At 52.4% G+C, this 20930-nt stretch overlaps 1 protein-coding gene across 1 annotated transcript in view; it reads left to right on the top strand.

The window, feature by feature from the left end:
* Positions 1-748: 748 nt before the first annotated feature.
* DCLK3 (doublecortin like kinase 3) overlaps positions 749-20930 on the top strand; it is a 54833-nt gene continuing 34651 nt past the window's right edge. Inside the window, exon 1 of the mRNA XM_055135873.1 lies at positions 749-810. The gene's annotated coding sequence lies outside the window, so the exon portion shown is untranslated. The remainder of the gene's footprint in view (positions 811-20930) is intronic.

The raw sequence follows: 20930 nt of genomic DNA, 5'->3' as shown, positions 1-20930 counted from the left end.
TTTCACACAGTGGCTTCAGGAGGCCAGCCTGGCCATTCTGCAACCCTTGGGAGGAGAAAGAGGCGGCAGAGTTGGAGACGCTGCTTGGAAACCTGGAGGCTGTGGGTCTTCAGGGGACCTGTAAGAAGAATCAAGAGCATCACGCGGGGTCCTGGAACGGGGCCTGCAGACCAGGAGGCTCCTCAAGGACACGGGTAGCTGGGGACCCCAAGGATGCGGGGATGTGTGAGCGTGGCGGGAAGGGGGAAATAGTAGAGGGACAGGGAAAGAGCCTGAGTTTTCACCTGCCAGGAGCGGGGCTCAGGTCCAGGGACGTTCAAAGCCCGTCGCCGCGGGCTCCCCAGCGTGCACCTGCGGGGCGGCGTGAGCCCTGCGGGATGCGGGAAGGGAGGGCTGGCAGCTAGGCTGCTGCGGCAGGGGCCGGGAGCCGGATCCCCGACGACGGACGGTCCCCGCCCCGGGGGGTCGCTCCGGGCGCGGGGCGGAGCTGCGGGCGCCCACGCAGGTTGCAACGGGCCCCGCCCCGCCTCCGGGGGCCCGCGCGGCGCACGCGGCTGGCGGCGGGGCGGGGCGAGGCGGGGCGGCCGTGCGGTTGCTAAGCCCGCGCCCCCGGACACGTCCCCGGGCGGGCCCGGAGGGAGGCGCCGTCTCGGCCCCGCGCGCGCCTGCCCCGCCTCTCGCCGTCGAGCCCGGCGCCCGGCGCTGCCGCCCGCACCATGCCCGCCGCCGCGCCCGCCCCGCGCCCGCCGGCGCCGCCGCCGCCGCCCCCGGCCCGGCCGCTCCCCGGCGGCCCCGCGCGCGCAGCCCCGGGTAAGTGCGGAGCGTCCGTTCGGGGTGGCCGTGTGTGCGTGGCTGTCGGTGCCTCCCGGTTCGTGTGCGTGTGTGTGTGTGTGTGTGTGTGTGTGTGTGTGTGTGTGTGTGTGTGTGTGTTTACACCTGCGGAAACTCGCAGAGCTGGCCGGGCAGACGCGGGGGCGTCCAGCCGGCGTGGGTGCGGGCGTTCCCGGGGGCCGCCTGTCCCGGGTCGGGCCCCTCGCCGCGTCCTCCGCTCGCGCGCGCGCGCGCACCTGTCGAGAGCGGGGGTCGGAGCCTGAGCTCCCCCTCCTCGTGGGTGGTCGATAGGCGCGATCGGAGGAGTCGTAGGGAGCCACCCCTGCCCCCCATCACCCCGCAGACCTCAGGAAACGCCTGTAACAAAACGCAGGGTCAGGCGCCAGGCGCGGAGCCCCGGAGACAGGAGTTGGTGGACTCGCCCGTCCGCTGGTTCCCTAAGGTCGCATCGCAGGGGCACCGTGCACTCCCGGTTCCGGGCAGGTGTTGAGCGGGCGGGGAGAACACTGCCTTCGTGCTGGGCTGACTCTCTGGAGACACCCCCCGCACCTCCTTGCGAGAGGAGAGTATCTTGCTTCTGGGAATGAGGGGAGAGGAGAAGTTGTGGAGGGAACTCAGTTGTTTTTCCTCCCGACCGGTCACTCCCCCAACCCTGTGCATCCCTTTCCCCCTTCATTATTTGATGCCTTGCCCAAGGCGACAGCTCTCACCTTGGACCTGTCAACACCCCCGCAGCCCCCGTCTTTCAGGACGCGGCTTGCCACTAGGCGGTCTCTGCGTGGAGGAGTGTTTTGGGTGCTGTGAAGTCGGTCCCTGCTGCTGCTTACGGAGAACGGGGCTTGGGGCTCACAATCTGGATCACTCGGACTGAGGCATCTGGACACGGGGTTTGTCCTCAGAGGGCCGAGGTAGCAAGCAGCAGGGGCCTCAGAAGGGGAAAAGCAGAGGGCAGCCCCACTGCAGCAAAGCCTTTCGGTGTACTGTGTGGATGGTTGGGCGTGGGGCGGGGGTAGGGGCAGAAGACGCTTGTGTGTTTGGGGGTGGGGGTGGGGGAGCAGCAGAAAACGGTTTCTGCAAGAGGCTTAGCCAGCCATTCCTAGTAGGCTGGAAAGGTCTTGGGAACGTGTTTTTTATGGGGAACTAAAAGAGCAGGAAGGAAAGAGCTGCTGTCTGAGGACTCCAGGCAGCCTAAGGGCAGGTGAGAAGGTGTGTTAGTGGGACAGGGCTGGGTTTTGGGTGCAATAGGGGAGAAGGCAGCCCTGGAAGGACACGGGCTGCAAGACCACGCAGTGGCCCCTCTGAGCCGGTTGCCATCATGCACGTTGGTGCTCAGGAGTCTTTCTGTCCCAGCTGTTAGTCTCTGTTCTTTGGAGGACAGAGCTTCGGCTGCTGGAACTGAGAGCAGTGTCTGCCTGGGAGCACATATATCCTGTGACTGAGAGCAACTGGCCAGAGTATAAATAGTTCGTTCCCATGCCCTTGATGGAGACACTCGGGGCGTGACATTCATTGTCTCCTGAGATTCACAGGGTGGTGTGAAACAATGACCTCCAACTGCACCGTGCTCAGCGCATTTCTCTCGTTTCATATTTTTCCCTTAATATTTCATCTGAAGGCACTTCTTGGGGAGGGTTTATGGGCCACACCTCCTTGAGGTTAACTCTTGCCTTGGTGCACCAGGTTCAATCCTGTTGATGTTCAGGATGGAACTCAGGGCGCCCGCATGTAGAGAGTATGCAATCCGGCCCCTTGAGCCATCTCCTCAGCCCGTGGTTGCCCTTTGGTGTCTGGCTTCCTCCCCTTAACCAGGTTTTCCTAAACACGATTCCCTTCTCACTGGCACCACCCTTTCCCTTTCCGGTTCTGATGCCATCTGCGCCAGCAGCCTGTGCTGGCCCCGTCTGTGCCTGGGATTGGCATGCCGGGGGCTTCCTTCGGCAGCGTTAGCAAACCGCATGTTGCAGTCAGGCCTCCCATCCTGGGGGGACCAGGCAGTGTACACAGTGCCCAAAGAAGGGGTGGCATGGCGTTTGGGTGTCTCAGGAAAGCAGAACCAGGCAGGAGAGTTGCCGACAGGGCTGAGCCTCTCGTTTCTGGACTCTGCCTTTCTCATGGGAGGGAAATTGACCTCCCTGGTCACGCTCAGCTCTCCTTTGGGGGGAGCTGGCTCCAAGTTTTAGCTTTCTGCGAAGGCGAGGAAAAGGAAGGGAAAAGCTGGGGGAGCAGGGCTGCTAGTCACAGGGTCAGGTGTTCCTGGGCAGAAGTGTGGGTGCTTCTCCAGCTGCGGGGTCTTCCCAGCTTGGACTGTGAGTGCCTGGACTGGCCTCGTTCATCAGAGACTCTTGCAAGGTCTTTCCTTTCCTGAGCTCTTGGCCCAGTGGAGCTGGTGTGCAGACCACCCCCTCCCCCTTACCTTTTTCTTTGGCCAGTCTGGTAGCCAGGCAGAACCCCTTTTGAGGGATGTCTATGGCGGGGCGTTAGAGGATAGGAATGCTTTTATGAAGTGCCTGGTAGTGGAGGTCCAAGACAGGAAAGATGGGGCGAATGGGAGGATGGGGGGGGGGATCTGCACTGGGAGTCCAGGAGTCGATTTGCATACCTAGGCTTCTTGGTGCTCCAGGCCTGGTGCTTGAACTTCTCTGGGAGCCTCCCTCTCTTCACCTTCTTTCCTTCATCACCACCATCCCGCCCACCTCAGATGGGTGTTTGATGATCAGAAGGGAAATACTCTCATTGACACATCAAACACCTATCGAACAAGCCCATAAGATTACCGAGTGGCTCTTGGTAATCTCTTGGGGATGGGGTGTAAGTGGAAAGGCGGTGGAGTGGGGAGTAAGGGGTGGAATGAGAGAAGCGCCCGGTCAGCGGCTGTCTGAAAGGGTGGAAGGTGTCTGGGGCTGGCCGAGCGGGTTGGAAGTCTGAATGAGTGTTTTCAGAAGGCTGCAGGAGGCAGGTGCATTGTGGTGTGTGTGGGGGCTTGTAGCCCTGGAATCCATCAGGACTGCCCGTGTCCAAGCTGTGTGATCTTGAGCAAGGCACGTAGTTGCTCTGAGCTTAGTCTCCTCATTGGTAAAATGGGGTCAAGTTGTTTTAAGGATTCAGCAATGCAGAGCAATGGTTTTCAACCTCTGACCTGAGACTTGCTGCCACTTCGCTATATAAGAAGGTTGAAGACAGGTAAAAAGACAACCCAAAGGTATGCACATAGCATAGCAGGTGGGACGTCCCGAACTCAATCCCTGCTAACTTAGGGCCCCCCAAATAGCACTCGCTGAGCCCGAGTAGTTTCTATTTATTTATTTTGGGCCCCCCAAGTGGTGCTCAGGGGGCTCTGTGAACTTATGACAATTCTCTGGCCAGCTGGGCCGGCACTTCAGTGCAGAGGCCTGAGGATGGGGTGCTGCTCAGGCCCTCTGGTGCCAGGAATTCCCTGGACCACACTTGCGGTGCTGGGGAGCCTTTTGGGCTGCACCTGGTGATGCTCAGGGACCACGTGATGCTGGGGATAGAACCCAGGTCGGATTCGAGCTAGTCTTGCATCCTAACTGCTATATGATGATCAGGGCCTTCAACTTCTTTTTTTTTGCCAAAATGTTGAAAGCCACTGATTTTCCTCTGTGGTTTTTCACGGCCGTGGTCTGTAGACTGTGTGCAGACTCATGCCAGTTACAGGCATAGAAGGTTGACCACCTCTGCAGGAAACACTTCGCAGGTGTCATGACCAACGCTGTTCACTCAAGTTACCCTGAAGGCTGGAGAGAACCTGTTTGGGTGCCCTGGGTGGGGGCTCTCTCCTTTATTCTTGGGGATATGACTTCCTTGGGCGTCTTGTTAGGATGCAGATGCTAGTTTAGGTGTTTCTGATGCTCTGCTTTTCTCAGAACGTTCTGAGGGTGTTGCTGTGTGGGAACAATGGTTTGAGTATAAACTCATAATCTGTGGCGGGGGCTGAGGAGCACTGTGCCCGGGGCAGGTAGCCTGGGGTGGGCGGAGGCACTGGTTTTGGTCAGGCATGCTCCCCGTGGATAATCATGGTACTAACTCAGCCTCCTTCAGAGGCACTAGGACAGAGACCCCTGCAGGAAGCGCATCCAGACACCTGGCAAGTGCAGTCGACTTCTGCAGGCTGGGCGAGGGGGTGCAGAAAGGAAGAAGCCCTTCACCCCGACACTGTGATTGTGGGTGGGGAGGGGCCAAGCCCAGCAGTGTGTGATGGTTATTCGTGAGCTCTGCATTCTGTGGAGGTCATGGGTAGTAGCAATGGGAGGAGGAGGGTTGGGGAAGGGGAGCACCGCTTCCTAGTGACCTCTTTATCTGAATTGAGTTTTGAAGGAAGACTCACAGTAGTGGGACTGGGGGGCGGGAAAAGGGCTAAGGGTGCAGGGAACGGCATTCTGGGGCGATGCTGCTCAGGCCCTCTGGTACCAGAAATTCCCTGGACTACATTGGCTAATACTTGGGGGCCTCCAGGCTCTACTCAGTGATGGTCGGGAACCATGTGGTGCTGGGGGTAGAACCCAGGTCAGATGTGAGTTAATCTTTTTTTTTTTTTTTTTTTTTGGCTTTTTGGGTCACACCTGGCGATGCACAGGGGTTACTCCTGGCTCTGCACTCAGGAATTACCCCTGGCTGTGCTCAGGGGACCATATGGGATGCTGGGATTTGAACCCGGGTCGGCCGCGTGCAAGGCAAACGCCCTACCCGCTGTGCTATCTCTCCAGCCCCGATGTGAGTTAATCTTGCACCCTGACTGCTGCACAATCAAGGCCTCCAGCTAGAGCATTTTGCAAAAATGTTGAAGACCACTGGTTTGTGGTCCAAGCAGAGTTGTCACATCACGAGGTAGCCAGATGTGTTCAGACCAGTGAGTTAAGAATTATTTGAAGCCCGGAATATGGTAGGGAGGGAGAACTCAGTATCGGAAGACATTGAGATGGGCGACGTGCAATGGCAGTAACAAGTCTTCTTTCTTTCCTTCCTTCCTTCCTTCCTTCCTTCCTTCCTTCCTTCCTTCCTTCCTTCCTTCCTTCCTTCCTTCCTTCCTTCCTTCCTTCCTTCCTTCCTTCCTTCCTTTCTTTCTTTCTTTCTTTCTTTCTTTCTTTCTTTCTTTCTTTCTTTCTTTCTTTCTTTCTTTCTTTCTCCGCGGCGCTTACCCCAATAGAGATTTGCTCTTGCTCACTTTCAGGTGGGTGGGGGTGCTGAGGGGACAGATTGCTCCCTGCTTGCAGTTGTGCCATTTGGACAGTGTGGCTTTTGTCATCACCAGCATAGAAGGAGATGGTGGGAGCATTGCTCTTCGGCTCTGATGTGTGCTCAGCTGGCACTGCATGGGCAGTGCTGCTTGCCCCCTGGCCCATTGGCCAGAGCTTACTGTGAGGGCTGGGACGGGAAGGGGCCTGTGTGGGTGGGCAGATCGGAGAACTTCACTGCCTCGCCCACGAGTGGCTTGTTACCGAGTTAAGCCTCATCCTGCAGGCCAAGGTCTCTGCAGTGGGAGTAGGAGATGAATTTCTTTAAAGCCACTGAAGTTTCGCAGGTTCCTCCTGGTGGCTTAAATTATTTTTATTGTAATACCGTTCAAATATGTAGCACTGTAGCACTGTCGTCCCATTATTCATTGATTTGCTTGAGTGGGCACCAGTAACATCTCCATTGTGAGACTTGTTGTTACTGTTTTTGGCATATCGAATACGCCATGGGTAGCTTGCCAGGCCCTGCTGTAAGGGCTGGATACTCTTGGTAGCTTGTCGGACTCTATGAGAGGGACAGAGGAATTGAACCCAGGTCGGCCACATGCAAGGCAAATGCCCTACCTGCTGTGCTATTGCTCCAGTCCCACCATTCAAATATAATAGCAGTAAATAACACTATTCTCTATGAGAGTCCTCCTATGACCAGAAAACCCAAACAAATGTGCAAATGAAAAATCAACCCAGCTACAGTTTGAGTAAATTCAGATTAATTTCATGAACGTCATGGCATGGGTGAAGTTACCTTTTCTAAAACCAACCTTAAAAATGGTAGTTCGGGTTCTTACGAATTGGGCAGGCTGCGTGCCGTGCCAGCTGGGTGCCTGGTTCAGTGCTCTCGTCCATTCCCGCTCCTCCTAGTAAGTCTGCATTGCTAATTTCTCATCAGCTGTGGTTATTAGAATAATACTTGTCGCCAGCTACATGATACTTGCAAGAATTCACATGGTAAAATGAGCTGCCTGACATCATCATTCAGGTGGTACACACTGTGTTTCTTTTTGATTTTCTGTTGATTAAAGAAAAAGAAAGGTGAACATGGAAATGGAAAATAAAAGATAAATGTTAAAGAATTTGTGAGTCAGGGTTGGTGCGAGAGTACAGCAGGTAAGACTCTTGCTTTGCACACAGCTGACCTGGGTTCCATCCCTGGCATCCCATATGGTCCCTCCAGCCCTCCAGGAGTGATTCTTGAGTGTAGAGCCAGGAGTTACCCCTGAGCATCACTGGTGTGCCCCCAAAACCAAAAACCGAAAGAAAAAATAAAGAATTTGTGAGTCTCTTTGGAACTGCCTGAGGCTCCCCTAGGATTTGAGAAATGGGAATATCTAATGCGTGGGGGGCAGAGACCCTCCATAGCTTAGGCTTCCTTTGTCCAGGCAGGTGGGCAAAGATGGGAGGGAGAAGAGATTCCCAGGGCTGGTGCAGGAGCTGGTGCAAGTGTGGGAACAGGAGATGAGCTCAGTAGGGAGACATTTAGGGGGTAGATTCCACTGGGCACTTGGAGGCTGTTTTCGTGGGGGGCAGGGAAGGGAGAGGACCAAGTTCTTCATCCTGGGGGTGGGTGCTCACGTCTCCACAGCCAGCCGCTGTGTCCAGCACTTTGCTTTGCACCATCCCCTTCTCTGTCCAGCGGAAACTTCCTCAGCCTGTTCCCCAAGAGCTGTTGTGTCTTGTGTTTATTTTTTTTGCCTCTCCAGGATATTTAATTAGTGTCATTTCAGTGATGCCAGCGGCTCTGTTAGCCTTTCTTCTGTGTCTGCTGCTTCTGACCTGCTAGAAGGTTCTGGCAACATTTTGCATAATTAAGCACATGGTTTCTTTTCTTTTTCTTCTTTTCTTTTTTCTTGTTGGCCTTCTCCATGTTTGAAAAAAGGGGAAATGAAAGGAGAAAATTATAGCGAGTTCTGAGGTAGGTGTCATACCATAGGGTGTTCGGTTAGTTATCTGCCTTCAGTTTGCCCTTTTGTTGTTATCTTGGGGCCACCACTAGAGGCTCTCAGGGCTGACTCCTGACTCTGTGCTCAAGGGTTACTCCTGGGAGTGCTTGGGGGACTATATGTGGTGCCAAGGGTCTAACCAGGGTCACCTCCGTGGAAGGCAAGTGTCTTACACCTGTACTATCTCTCTAGCCTACTATTTTTATTTAAAATTTTTTATTAGAGAATCACTGTGATGTACAGTTACAAACTTATGAAATTTTGTGTTTGCATTTCACTCATACAGTGATAGTTTACCCATCCCTCCACCAGTGCCCATTCACCTCCACCAATGATCCCAGTATCCCTCTCACCACCCCCACCCCATCCCCCTGCCTTCAGTCATTAAGAAGTACAACTTCTTAAAGTAATCCAACTCTCCACTGTGTTTTGGCTTTAGTCTCCCCTCCCCCCCCCCTTTTTTTTGGATAGAGAAGCTCAAAGGTCTCTGAGGAGTGAGCAGGTCTGGGGCAGGTTAAATGATCTCCAGGCAGTTACTTAACAGGGCACATGGAAACTTTGGCGCTTTGGGGAAGGGAAGGGTGGAGAGCATGAAATCATCCAAACAGATAGAAGTGTCACACACAGAACACAACGCCCTGACGTTGTCAAGCTCAGGGCATTCAACCACTCGGAAAGGTAGCCCGGCCTTGCTGCCAGGAGTGACTGTGACTTCGCGCGCCAACTGATGGCCTGGGCTTGAGAACGCTGTGGGAAGTGGCCTGGCTCTGTGTCTTCCCACCCTGACAGATTTCTCCTTGGCTCCTGGCCCTGCTCCACGGCATCTCTGCCCCATAGTGGAGACGGCTCCGCTGACCAGGAGTGTGTGTGTGTGTGTGTGTGTGTGTGTGTGTGTGTGTGTGTGTTTCCCCGGGGGACCCCGACTCTTGTGGCGGTGTGTGATGGGTGCTGTCGCTGAGGGCGCATCCATCATCCCAGCAGATACTGCGTCCCGGGGACTTTTATCCGAGTCCCTCTCAAATGAGGGGAGCGTTTTTGCTGAAGGCCGTTTCTATACCGACACATGAGACTGGAGACCCCTTGTGCCAGGGGCTGATGGGTTGGTAAGGGCAGATCTCTCTGCCATGTGTCATTTACAGAGTGTGTCATCCAGAAATGGGGGGAATATCCCGGATCTATGGCTGAGAGAGAGCTGGTGCTCCCCTGCTCCCAGCCTCATACCACCTCCACTCACCTCCCCCCCACCCCCCCCTACCCTGCCGCCCCTCTGGGGCAGGTGCTGGCAGTCCCAGGCCATCACCCCTGAGCTCTCCTCATTCCTGCTGGGACGCCCTGCAGCTCTGGCAGCAGGGCTGTTTGCCTCTTCTTGGAGGAAAGCCAAAAGTGTGGGGGCATCTCTGTACCTAGCGAGCAGCCATCATTGTGGATGGGGAGGGGGATGTCACTCTCTCCCTGCCCCTGCCCCTGTGGTGGCGTGTTCTCCCCATTCTCTTTGAGGGTTCCTGGGCAGCCCACGGAAGAAACCAGCTCCGACAATGCTGGAGCTTTCTTCACCCTTTGCAGTATTTCCTGTGATGACCTTACAGACATTGTAATTTGCCCCAGGCTCTGCCTTGGGGGAGCATCCTGTCCAGGAGACCCTTGGGGGTTCACTGGGGCCCCTTGGACCCTGGGAACGGAACGGGTCCCTTGCCATCACTGGTCCCTGAGAGCACTGCCTTTGTGCCCATTTGCTACTTGGTAGCCTTGGAAGCTTCCGGATGCAGCCGGAGGAGCCAGGGTGGAGCCGGGCGGCTGGGCCCGCTGCAGGCAGAGCGGAAGAAGCCCAGCACTTGGACTTGGGTGACTGGAGACACCCGCCTTTGTGTCCACACTGTCACTCATCCCTGTGAATGCCCTTGGGTCAGTTCTCAGTCCACCCTTCTGCCACCTCTCCAGAATGGGGGCGAGGGGGTGGGGCCGGGGGTGGTCTTTGTTCTTTGGTCTCCTTTAATATTTTGCATTTCCAACTTTAAGGCTTTGCAGCTGCTTCTGAGGTTGGATCAGTATCAAAGTACAATTTATTTTCATGTTTTTCTGTGACTTATTTAATCTTTCTGATACTTATAAAAATGCAAATTCATTGTGTTTCCCAATGATGGACTTACTGTGACAATGTTGAATAAAATCATTCTGACCCTCCTGTTTTGTTTGTAATGATCTTTTCATTTGTTTTGTTTGGGGGCCAGCAGTGCTCAGGGGAGACTCCTGGCTCAGTGCTTGGGGGTGGCTCCCAACCAGGTCCAGCGCACCATGCGGTCCCAGGGATTGAACCTGGGGCTCCTGCATTCAAGGCAAGTGCTCCAGCCCATGAGCTACCCCCCTGGCCACTGTCATGGTCTTTTTAAACCTTCAAGTGAACAGTCTCTATTTTAGGATGACTGTTTTCTTTTTTCTTAAATCCAGCTATTCTCGCATGAATACCAAGCCATTGTAATTATAGCTCAGTAATATATTTTACTATCTTGATTACTCATTACTCTTTTCTCGCTTGTCTTCTCTCCAAACCCCCTCCCCCAGTGTCTAAATGGCATCAAACTGATAAATTATTATAGGGAAGGATTGGGCTGAGGGGATGACTCAGAGGGCTGGATCTACACCTCTTGTATGCAGGAGGTCAGGCTTAGAGCTCTATCCCTGTAAACCCACCCTCCCCCACCAGCACCAGATCCAGAGTGACCCCAGAGCACTAAGCTCAGAGTCTCCCTTGAACGCAGCTACAATAAAACTTCTCTCATAGGAGACAAATTGATTGATTTAATTTGTTAGAACTTGCCATTGTGGAATGGTTTGTCTGTTTAAATGGATCTTCTATTTCTTCATTTTGTAGTTTTTCTTAATGTTGATCACATACATTTCGAAGGTTAAAGTTATTCTTAGAATCTCCCATATGTTGACATTATAAAGGAATTACTCTTTAAATTATATTTTCCACCTGCTAATTGTTATAGAGAAAAACTGGGATATATGTATATATACACAAATGACATATGTGATAAGTACAATTATTTATCTTGCCTTCTAGCTGGCCATTCTATATATATTTGCCTTTTGGGTCACACCCAGCGATGCTCAGGGATTACTCCTGGCTTGGCACTCAGGAATTGCTCCTGGCAGTGCTTGGGGGACCATATGGGATGCCGGGGCTCGAACCTGGGTCGGCCGCATGCAAGGTAAACGCCTTACCCGCTGTGCTATCGCTCCGGCCCCAGGCCATTCTATATTTTGAAGTGAAAATACATGAAGAAAACACAGATATATTCATGAGATCTCCTATGCTCTATAATTTCTTTTCTAGGTGTCTCATAATAATCAGATTCACTGTAGAGTTAAATTCTGGAGGGTGGGCAGGAGGGTATCGAGTCCACAGAAGTGTTGGGCTCCTGGGTAAGGTCCCATTCTCACAGAGCAGAGTTCCAGAAGCCCTGAAAACAGCTGGGGCACATCATGTTTACTCCGGAATAATCTTTCACACATCAAAAGCTTTCTTGTCGGCACCTCCAGTCCCCGTCATTACTAGCCCCCACATCAAACTCTTCCCTTAAGTGACTGTCACGTGCTAGTAATAATATGTTTGTCTTTGGAGTCTGGATGATAAAAGATTATGTCAGAGGACTCCAGCTTTTCAGTGATGCTGAGGACAGGCCTGGCAGGGCAAACTGGTTCATCTGCAATGAAATAAAAGGACATCAGAGGCTACTCGGTGTGCAGGTTAAGAAACTGAAACTCCCGGGCCTATTAATTTAACAAGACTAAAGAAACCAAGGGTACTAGAGTCTTTTGGAACTTGGGGGTCAGCTGGTGCTTCAGGGTTGCAGACTTCCCCAGCCACCTAACTATGGGAAGCGCTGGCGGTACCAGGGATGTTTTATGCTGAGTTCTCGAGCATGATGCTTTCTCCGTAATGCAGTATTTTCACTTAGAATTCCAAGGACCTCATCACTGTCTCTAAAACAGTGGCTTAGCCGAGGATGTTTGACTTGTTTTAAATATGATACTTTGCAAAGATATCCTGCGTCAGCAGAGCAGGGGTCCACAACTCCCATGGAAAGAAATAGGGAATTAAAAAAGAAGAAGAAGAAGAAGAACAACAACAGGGTAAAACCACCGCCTAGAACCTTCTGACAGAGCCCGTGGTTCCCATGGCGTCAGGAACATTTATTAGTGATCTGCTTTCTCCCAGTTGCTTTGTCTGCATTACAAAGCAGAGACAGCAGTCGCTGCCTGCTTCTCTTTGTGGTCTTGTTATTTGTGCTTTCTTAATCATTTGCACAAAGCACCTGCCTCTGTTAAGCTGTTTCTGCAGAAGGGAAAGTAGTGCTCCGGGTTGGGGTATTGTGGAGGGTAAGGAGAGAGTCTGGTAATTCTTTCTTCTCTCATTTTTTTTAAAAAAAAAAAAACAGAGGGACCTGAGAGACAGGGCAGGAAATGAAGATGTTTGTCTGGCATGCTGCCGGCCTGGGTTTGATCCTTGGTGCTACCTGTGGTTCTCCAGGCACCACCAGAAGGGACCCCTGAGTGCAGAGCCAGGAGTAAGCCCTGAGCACTGTTGTGTGTGCCTCCCTCCATCATGAAACAGTAAACTGAAGTCAAATATTAGACACATGCCCAGGAAACTGGACTCAGTGGTACCATCTTCTAGTTCAGTGCTTCGTGGTGTTGGGGTCGGAGGCAGGGTCTTGCTTGTTCCAGACTTACTCCACCCCCGAGCTCTCTCCCCACCCAGATCAGTATCTCTCTTGGTATTTGGGAGTTACTCCTGGCAGTACTTGGGGGCCGTGTGGTGCCAACTGAACTCTCTCCAGCCCTTTCTTCTTTTTTTTTGCTTTTTGGGTCACACCTGGCGATGCACAGGAGTTACTCCTGGCTCTGCACTCAGGAATTACTCCTGGCGGTGCTCAGGGGACCATATGGGATGCTGGGAATCAAACCCAGGTCGGCCGGGTGCAAGGGAAATGCCCTGCCCGCTGTGCTATCACTCCAGCCCCCCTCTATTAGTGTTACATGAGGGTGTTAACTAAGAAAAAACCAAGATGGGTGGGATGTGCTGAAGCATAGTTCAGGGGAGTGGTCAGGTGCTTGCCTAGCATGTGACTAAGCTGGGTTCGATCCTTGGCACTGGCTATGGCCTCTTTAGCACAGCGAGGAATGACCCATGAGCACAGAACCAGGAGTCAGTCCTGAGCATGCAGTGCATAGGCTCAAAGTACAGGGGATCTAACCCACTAGATTTGATGGTTCCTCAAGCACTGCTGGGTGCAGCCTCCAGAAGTCCCCGTTCACCAACAGGTGTGGCCCAGGGGCTCCTGAGCACTGCTGGGAGGACCTGGGTAATCCCCGACAGTGGCAGGAGCCCAGGCAAGCATTGCATCTTTGGACCTTTGTACTGGGCAGGAATCTCCTAGAGGGTCTTCCTGGATCCTTTGAGCACCACTTAGGAGACACCGACCTTCTCCACCTCCCCCACCCTAAAAAAAAAAAGACCAAAAAACCAAGACCATATGTGTTGGATTTTTATTCTGTTAGGAGGATGGGGTAAGGTTTCTTCATCTCCAGGGAAAAAAAAAGGAGAGTGTTTTGTATTTCTTTGCTTGTTTGTTTCTTTTTTTAATTTTCCATGTTGCCTTTGAATGACTGTCAAACACTCAAGAGTTCCTGGCTAACTAGCTGTCTCCATCTGGAGGTTGGCATCGTGGTGTTTAAACCTACAGTGAACTAGCAGCCACTGGAGATTCAGCCAGCAATAATTACATCCTTTGATAGCTTCTTATGGAACTTTTTCTTAAAGACCCTTAGAGTTTTTTTCCCCCCCAGCTCATGAGAATATCCATTTTCAGTGTAGAAGCCACACAATGGGATATTAGGAAATCACTGAGCACCTGAGTTGTTCTTGGATTCACTTACAGATGTTCACTTACAGAGTGTCTACTGTGTGCCACATGTCATAGTCATGGCCATCTTAATGAATTCACATGGGAAAAAAAAACAACACATGTAAGCTTGAGGCAATGGTATCAAGTAGTACAAGAGCTGGAGGCTGGGGAGACTGAGGTCAAAACATCAGGCAGATACAGTCAAAGCATCTAAATCTTGGTAAGTGCTCTGAAGGAAAGGAAGAAGCAAGGATGGCAAGTGAGAAGGCGGGAGTAAATTTGAGAGTCAGAAAAAGCCTTTCGGTGACATGATGTTAGGATCACTCTAGACCCGATAGAAGGTAGAATGGCTGGGTGTGAGGGAAGCACTTTAAACACTCCAGGCATCACTGAATGAATTTTAGTTCTGAATAAATCATGAGAGATGGAATCCTTTCTTTATATCTACTGAGATAAAACAACTCAAAGGGCTGGAACGATAGTGCAGCAGGTAGGGTGCTCACCTCTAATGCAGCTGATCCAGGTTCGATTCCCAGCATCCCATATGGTGCCCTGAGCACCGTCAGGAGTGATTTCTAAGTGCAGAGCCAGGAGTAACCCCTGAGCAATGCCAGGTGTGGCCCCCAAACAAAAACGACTTAAGGGCCAGGAGCTAGCCTGATAGTAGAGAACACACCCAGAAGTGAAAGACCCCCAGCTTCCATTCTGGCACCTGATTGTTCTCTCCCATGCCCTAGCACTACTGGGTGAGGCTTCTGTTGAATAAAATCACCACGTGGCTAATGCTCATTCTTATTCAAAGACATGGAAGGACTTTCCTACTTTGGGGGCAGTGGTTTGATCCCAGGTTCCCTAGAAGCAAAACTGGAGTAGACATTTGAAACATTTTTTTCTTTTTGTCTTTTGGGTCACACCTGAGGATGCACAGGGATTACTCCTGGCTCATGCACTCAGGAACTACTCCTGGCGGTGCTTGGGGGACCATATGGGATGTTGAGAATCGAACCTGGGTTGGCCACATGCAAGGCAAATGCCCTACCTGCTGTGCGATTGCTCCAGCCCCCCAAATATTTTTTTTTTTAAAAAAAACACTGTGAATTACAAGGTGCCAGTGATTCATGATTGAGTTTCAGAATACAATATTCGAACCTCAGCCTCTTCATCAGTGTCTGCTTCCCTCCACCGCTGTGCCCAATTTCCCTCCTGCGCCCCAGCCTGCCACTCTGGCAGACACTGTTTTTCTTCTTCCTTTCCAGTCACTGTGGTTTACGATACTGTTACTGGTACCGTATCACACATACCACTTTACCTCCTGTCGGCACCCAGTCCTTGTCCCGAGTGCCCACACCCCTCTATCCGAGTAGACGTTCTTGTGTTGGGAGTTTTCGGGGCAAACTGTCCTTGGAAGAGAGTTTGGGGAACAAAGCACACTGGATGTATCCAAGCCAGGATGTGGGTTCTTTTGGATTCGCGCTTCAGCCTGAGCCGAGGGTTGTGGGAGGGGTGCAGGGAAGGAGTGGGTGGTGGGCTGGCACACACATTGCCCCACAGGGTGGGGGTGCTTCCGCCTCAGGAGGGAGCCTCCCTGTCCCAGGCTGCACTCTAGGCTGCCCTTGATCAGCAAGTGGGCAGAGCTGGGAGCTGGGGCCGGGTGGGGCGGGCGGGGGGGGGGCAATTCTGACCTGGGGAAGAGACTCCAGTTAGAGGGTAGTTCTTGGGAGAAGTGATCCAGTACTCCTAGGAGTGAGTGGGCTGGGTGAGTGGCTCTGGCTCAGAACCAGAGCCTGGGGCAGGGCATCCGTGTCTATGCCAGCCCGTGGACTCTGATGGCTGAATAGCTCTAGAACCTTAGGGGCGAGAGACAGAAGCAGAAGTACTGTAAACAGCGTTGCTTTGATCACCCAGCATATTCCAGTAACCGCAAGCCCAACGGATTGCTGTTTCCATCCATGTGACTAAAGGTTTTCTGGGTTCTTCCATGCAGCCTCTGGGTAGGCCATCCTGCCTTAAGTGTGCCTGACATTAAGTCTATATTTGGAATCTTGCCAAGCAAGATCCATTTACTGGGCACCCTTCAAATTATATACCTTTTTGGGACAACAACAAGAGACAGCATTTTATTTTTTTTTAAAGAACAAATGATGAAGGATGTTGTTAGGCCCAGGATTCTAATAATCTCCACACAGAGAGAAGGTGGGTAAGTGCTTAAGGCGCTTGCCCTGAGTCCCTGTAGGAGAGAAGCATACCCACACTGGCAGAATACCCACTCTGACGGGGTGGGGAGGGGAGGGAGGGTGGAGGTGAGTCTGAAGCAATAGCACAGCGGGTAGGGCACTGGCCTTGTACATAGTCGACCCAGGTTCGATCCCCAGCATCCCATATGGTCCCCTGAGCATCGCCAGAAGTGATTTCTGAGCTCAGAGCCAAGAGTAACCCCTGAGCATCACTGGGTGTGGGATGAAAACCCCACATTGAGTGGGAAGCAGGGCTGGGACTCCACCCCCTGGGACTTGGGTCCCTCACCTGTAGAATGGGAGTAGGAGTGGCATCCCTGGGCACCAAGGAGGGTAGGCCCAAGGCCCTTTTAGACTTTTGGAGGTGGACACAGTCTTGGCAAAACACAACTACCACCAGAGGTCCAGGAGATACCCTCAGAGACCAGCACCTGGCCTTCTCCCTGCTACCCTGACCCCTTCCCCCCAATCTGCCTCTGTTCCATTCAGGAGCTCCTGTACTGGCTGGTCCCCACTGACCCTCACTGCCTGAGGCTGGGGACCCTCTGTCTCAAGGCCTACTGGTGGTCTCTAACCAGTGGCAGAGTCTTGAACTGACCAGTAGCCTGGATGGGCACCCCGTCGGAGGTGGTCACAGGGTTGGCTTCATCCTGGGGGACTGTGCCATGACCGGTGGGGCATTTTCTTCTGGTAGCCAGAAACCAGGGGAGAGCAGTGCCCTTCCTTGTGGGCACTCCCAGCCCAGCTACAGCACTGGGAGAGGCTGAAGCCTACTGAGGCTCTGAAGACAGCAGTCTTGGCTAACACACTGCAGCACGATGCTCCCAAGAGGGCTGGATGCAGTGGCTGGGCTGTCGGAGGGACACGTGTACGTTTGGCCTTTCAACAGAAGAGCAGACTTGTCTGGTGCCACTGTTGTCAGTCTGACTTGACACGTCCTGGGTGCTTAGTGCCTGCCATAGGGGGGTGACCGTCCACCCCCCTGGCAGCGTGGACTGCGGGTGGTCACGCAGGCTCTGAGGGTAGTGAGGACCACCAGGCATAGCCAGCAGAGTGGAAGACAAGCCCCTCTTGCCTCCGGCACCCAGGGTGGGTATTTGTGCCAGTGGGATCCCTCTTTTAGGCCAAGACTTGATAGCATGACAGCCCTGCCTTTTTTTAAAATTTTTTTTATTTTTTATTTTTTTAAAATTTAAATAAATTTTTTAATGAATCACAGTAAGATACAGTATCAAAGCTTTTGTGATTGAGTTTCATACAATGTTCCAACACCCATCCCTTTACCAGTGAACATTTCCCACTGCCAATATCCCCAGAATCCCTTTCACCACCCCTCCCCGCCACCCCCACCCCTGCCTCTATGGCAGGCACTTTCCCTCTTACTCTCACTCTCCTTTGGGGCATTCTGCAATATAGATACTGAGAGGCCATCATGTTTGACTCTCTGTCTCCTTTCAACACACATCTCCCTTCCCGGCGATCCCTTGAACCATTAAAGACTCAGTGGTACCTTCTTTACCCCAACTGTCCTCTCCCCCAGCACTTGAGGCAGGCTTCCAAACTGTGGACCAATCGCCTGGCCCTTGTGTCTACTGTCCTTGGGGCTACTTTTTGTGTTAGAGGAAAACCAGATCCAGTCTGAATTCCCTGAAGGAAGAAAAAGTTGACACCTTCTTCTACTTTCCCCCAAGATCATTCTTCTCTGTTTGGAATCTTAATATACTTCGGGGACCAGAGTTGTTTTTTTTTTTTTTAGATCATCCAATCTCCGGGGATCTGGGAGGAACATTTGCTTGTTTATTGCCCGTTGCAGGAACACTGTGACTGTGCTTTGCCCGGTTGGGATGCTGGCGAGCTACACGGCCAGGCAGTGTACCCTGCCATGGAGGCCTCGCCTGAGTCCTGTTTTTTTTCTGGCTGATCCCATGAGCTCAACTGGATTTCAGGATTTCACTTGTCACTAATTAGCTATGTGGTGCCTTGGGTTATTCGCTTTCCACGCCTGGTGTGTTGTTGTTTCTGAAAATTGAGGTTGCTGGACTCCTGGCGCTTTCAGTCCTAACGCGTGAAGATAACTACCCCTAGAGTTTTGCATCCAAACACACTGATCTTCGTTGGCATCCTTCTTAGGTTAGAGTTACGGCAGTGACTTGTGTGGGCGATGCATGCCTATTCCAACACAGGCAATGTGTGAGCATTTTTAGCTGTAAATCCAGTTGATCACAAGAGTGAACAAGCCTCAAATATTTGTGGAAAAGTCTTTCTTAGTCCGAGGTACCTGAATCTCATCAAGTGCTCCGTGGAGCAGTTTAGTTTTTTTCCGTCAGTCGTGGGTAATGTGTATCTCTCATGGGTTCCATCCATTTCATTTATGTTGCCCTATTTATGGACACAGAATTATTCATAGCGTTTCCTTCTTATTTTACATAAACAGCCTAGGTTTTAAAAATGTGTCATCTCTTCAACATGAATGAAAGCTGTGTGTTTGGGGGAAACATTTCCGCTTAAATTATCTGACTAGTTCGCTATTTAATTATATGTTATACATGGAGGTTGGCTAGACAAGTAGTCAGAATTGTTTCAGAATTGCTTTCCAAAGGGCCCCCACGGTCTGTGCCTCCTTTGCCTTGTTCAGTACAGAGGAAGTGGGGTTCTCCTCCCCCCTGAGATAAGCGTCTGATCCCAGTCTTCAGGACCAGTCTCTGCCATGGTTCAAATACCCAAAGTGTCTTGATGTCAGTCTCAGCTCTCTTTCTCTCTCCCTTTTTTAATTTTTTTTGGTTTTGGGGCCACACTTGGTGATGATCAGGGCTTCCTCTTGGCTCTGTGATCAGAGATAACTCCTGACAGTGCTTTAGGGATCATATTGGATGCCAGGGATTGATTCTGGGTTGGCTTCATGTAAGGCAAAGGCCCTACCCACAGGCCTCTCACTCCGGCCCCAGTCTCAGCTCTCTCTAAACCCACGTATGGGGCTGTGGAAGTGGTGGGTGTGCGCCATCCTTCTAGACACAAGCAAATGGAGGAGTTTGGCTTTTAGCCTCATTTCTGCAGCCTCACCTCGAGGCTGGCATAGAGTGACCACCTTTCTTGCCCCAGTGTGGTTCATTTCTGTCATGACAGTGCTTGGAAGCCCGGGGCTGCCATCTCCAGACAAATGAAGTCTTGTGAGCACCAAGTCCATTGGGCACTGTTCCCAAGGAGGGGTGCACTTTACTGCCCCCTCCCACTCCGTTCCAAAAGGACACGCCGAAGAGCTTCCCAGAACAGTGTGGAGAAAAGCTGGACTTGGCCGAAAATCAAGGTTACTGTGCATCCCCTAGTGACTGCAGGCAATTGGGATTAAAGATTCAGGTCAGAGGAAACAACAGCCCAGCCTGGGCCCTCTTGGAATGTTACCGAGTAAGCAGTGACACCCCAGGGATGAGATGGTGGCAGCCTTGGGGCGGGGGAGGCGGGGGAGTGTGTTGTCAGGAAACAGTAAACCCAGGGCTGAGATGGAACAAAAAGTGTCCCCGGGGAAGACTGGGGCAAAGCAAAGCGGCATCAGATGACACAAAGGGCAAGGAGGTCCAACACGGTCTCCGGTCTCCGGAGAGGATGCCCTCCTCGTGCACTGAGCCTGGGGGAAGGAGGGCAAGGGGCAGGTGACGAAACCCTGGGTAAGCGGGAGGGTCCATCTGGCAGGGAAGCCTTGGGAGAAAGACGCTGTGGTTCTCGGGAGTGCAACCTTCAAGGCCTTGCCTGCCACAGGAGCAAACAAGGCCGTGGTTAATATTCATGCCCAGCTCGGAGTCCCAGTGGCCCCCACCTGCGCACCAGGACCTGAGCCAGTGTCTTCAGAGTCCCCAGGGCAGGATGTCACCTGTGCCCCAGTACATCTGGCTCCTGTTCCCCCAGTCTGTACGTCACTTCTCTCCCCCCAACCCCCCCGCCACTGTCCCCTAGCTGTCAGTGTGTCCCCAAGGTCCCACGTGGCTCTCTTCTTTTGGAGCTACCTGGGGCCCAGGGACCTGTCCTCTATGCTCAGTTACATCTGTCCCACAGGCCCCAGAGCCTCACCAGGTGTGTGTGTGTGTGTGTGCGTGTGTGCGTGTGTGTGTGTGTGTGTGTGTGTGTGTGTGTGTTTTGGCATTTGAGAACCATTTCTGACTGTGCTTAGGGCTCATTCCTGGCTCTGTGCTCAGGGATCATGCCTCATGGTGCTTGGGAGACCATAGGGGGTGCAGGGATCAAATTGGGGTTGGCGGTGTGCAAAGCAAGTGTCCTACCCACTGCTCTAGCCAGCTCTCTGACCCAGAACTCAGAAATCAATTTCTAGATCCCACCTCCCTGCATTTCTTTTTTTAAATTTTTATTTATTTTTTTTAATTAATGAGTCACCATAAGGGTACAGTTACAAATTTACCCATCTTCATGCTTGTGTTTCCCTCATACAATGTTTGACAACCCATCCCTCCACCAGTGTCCATTCTCCACTACCAGTGAACCCAGTATCCCTCCCACCTTCCACTCCCGTCTCCACCCCACCCCACCCCACCCTGCCTCTGTGGCAGGGTATTCCATTCTATTCTTTCTCTCCTTTTGGGTGTTGTGGTTTGTGATAGGAGTATTGAGTGGCGATCGTGTTCAGTCTCTAGCCTACTTTCGGCACTCATCTCCCTTCCCTCGCTGTAGTTGGGATCTCCAACTACATTTTACTAGGTGTCCCCTTTTCTGTCCACCTCCCTGCATTTCTTAGAAGAAAACCCTATGTTGGCA

The sequence above is a fragment of the Sorex araneus genome, chromosome 4, assembly GCF_027595985.1.
Source record: "Sorex araneus isolate mSorAra2 chromosome 4, mSorAra2.pri, whole genome shotgun sequence".
NCBI lineage: Eukaryota > Metazoa > Chordata > Mammalia > Eulipotyphla > Soricidae > Sorex > Sorex araneus.
This window is presented reverse-complemented; position numbering and strand designations above follow the sequence as displayed.